The following is a 2605-nucleotide window of genomic DNA, read 5'->3' on the forward strand; positions in this document are numbered from 1 at the left end:
TGGGCTTAGGCGATTCTCTTGCCTCAGCCTCCCAAGTAGCTGGGACTATAGGCACCTGCCACAACACCCGGGTATTTTTTGTTGCAGTTTGGCCAGGGCTGGTTTGAACCTACCACCCTCAGTATATGGGGCCAGCGTCCCACCCACTGAGCCACAGGCATCACCCCTGTTTCCTTATTGTTGAGTGGTAAGAGTTCCTTTTATATTTTGGAAACCAGTTTTTATCAGATATGTGTTGCACAAAGATATTCTCCCAATCTGTAGTTAGCCTTTTTATTCTTTTAATGGTGTCTTTGGCAGAACAGAAGTTTCAAATTTTAATAAAGTCCAACTTATCAATTTTTTTTATTTTATAATTCATATTTTTTGTGTTGTACCTAAAGAAGTCATTGTCAAACCCAAGGTCATTTAGATTTCTCTCCTATGTTATTTTTTAGGTATTTTATAGCTTCGTGTTTTAAATTTAGGTTTACGATCCATTTTGAGTTAATTTTTTTTTTTCCATTTTGAGTTAATTCTTGCAAAAGGTGTAAGGTCTGTGTCTAGATTCATATTTATGCATGTGGATGTCCAGCTTTTATAGCACTGTTTATTGAAAGGACTGTCCTTTCTCCTTTGAATTGCCTTCATTTTTTGGTCAGAGATAGTTTACTGTATTTGTGTGGGTCTATTTCTGGGCTCCTTATTCTGTTCCATTCATCTATTTGTCTATTCTTTCCCCCAAACCACTTGAATTTATTTTATTTTATTTTTGAGACAGAGCCTCAACCTGTCACCCTGGGTAGAGTTCTGTGGCATCACAGCACACAGTAACTTCCAACTCCTGAGCTCAAGCGAGTCTCCTGCCTCCACCTCCCAAGTAGCTGAGACTATAGGCGCCTGCCACAACACCTGGCTATTTTTTGGTTGCAGCCATCATTGTTTGGTGGGCCCAGGCTGGATTTGAACCTGCCAACTCTTAAGGTGACCAGACGTCCTGCTTTTGGCAGGACAGTCCCGATTTTTATCAATTTGTCCCACGTCCCGCAGCATTTTTAAAAAGTCCTGATTTTTGGAAAGAATTCATGACAAGCTAGGGAACAGCAGGAGAACAGGAAGGGAATATACGGTTTTCAGCTGCCATGTGGCTATTTCACCAAGATATGAGTTTTATATTATTTTTGTTAATTTTATAATGTTAAACTTTAATAATAATAATTGTTGAGTACTGATTATCAAGAACTGCTTATCAAAGTTTACATTGTTGATCAGTTGTTAGAATTCGACCAACATTGTTTGGATTTAATGAACAATGGCATTTTTTGGCACTGGCAATGACAAAAACATTTTGTAACTGTCTCTCAGATGATACACATCATACTGCGTGCTAGTGATAGTTAAACAAGTGATGTCAACAAATCAGCTATTCAGATAATTTAGGTAAGTACTTTATTTATTTATTTTATGAATTTAGCAGACAGTACTCGTATTATTTATATTTTATAGTGGCGGCAAAAAGTCTAGCACAGGCCTTGAAAGTGACACTTATGACCTATGACGTATCATTATTAAAAAAAATATTGATAAGGAAAAGGTTAAATCTTGGGCATCAGCAAAAATCACAGTAGAGAACAAATGGTTAGAAATATTTCATCATTTTGAAACAAACCATGTTCCATACAACAGTGCACTAAAAATTGTGGGATATGTGCTGTCCTTACCTGGAACTAAGGCTACAACTGAACACATTTTTTCTATGGTAAATAAAGTGTGGACATCAGAAAAATCACAATTAAGTGTTGAGACTTTGAAAGCCATTTTATGTGTGAAATATAATTTAACAAATTCTTGTAAAAAATTTCATGACCTTTAAAATGATGACAACAATCTACTAAAAAAAATTCACTCAAATGAGAAATATGCCAAAGAATAAAATAATACTATACGTAATTTTTAAAATGTATTATATTTATAAATTGTACTTATGTTGAAATAAAAAAATATATTACAATACTATTTTTGCATTCAATGAAAATTTTTGTTGCTCCATATAGACCAAATTTTTAATTAAGAAGCCCCCCCCCATCAATGGTGTCCCGCTTTACCAATGTTAAAATCTGGTCACCTTGTGGTGACCAGTGTATGTGGCTGGCACCTTAGCCGCTTGAGCCACAGGCACTGAGCCAAACCACTTGAATTTAAAAATTATATCCTTGGCTCTGAGCCTATAGCACAGTGGTTATGGCGCCAGTCATATACACTGAGACTGGCGGGTTCGAACCTGCCAGAGCCAATTAAACAACAATGACAAGGGCAACGACAAAAAAAAAAAAAAAAAAAAAAAGCCGGGCATTGTGGTGGGTGACTGTAGTCTCAGCTACTTGGGAGACTGAGGAAAGAGAATTGCTTTGTTGTGGGAAGACGAGGCCCAATGGAGAGAAAGAGCACCCAAACACCATGCTTATAAGAGGAAGGGCTTTATTCACCAGCCAGGATAGAAGAATTCCAAATGGCCACACTTCCCACCTGGCTTGGTCTTTCCCTTTTTATCTCCTGTCAAATAGTTCCAACCCATAGGTACCCTTCTCACCGGCCAGTTTGAATCAAGCAGGAGATGCTATTCCAC

This window comes from Otolemur garnettii, unplaced genomic scaffold, assembly GCF_000181295.1.
Source record: "Otolemur garnettii isolate 467f Iridium unplaced genomic scaffold, OtoGar3 scaffold00175, whole genome shotgun sequence".
Classification (NCBI taxonomy): domain Eukaryota; kingdom Metazoa; phylum Chordata; class Mammalia; order Primates; family Galagidae; genus Otolemur; species Otolemur garnettii.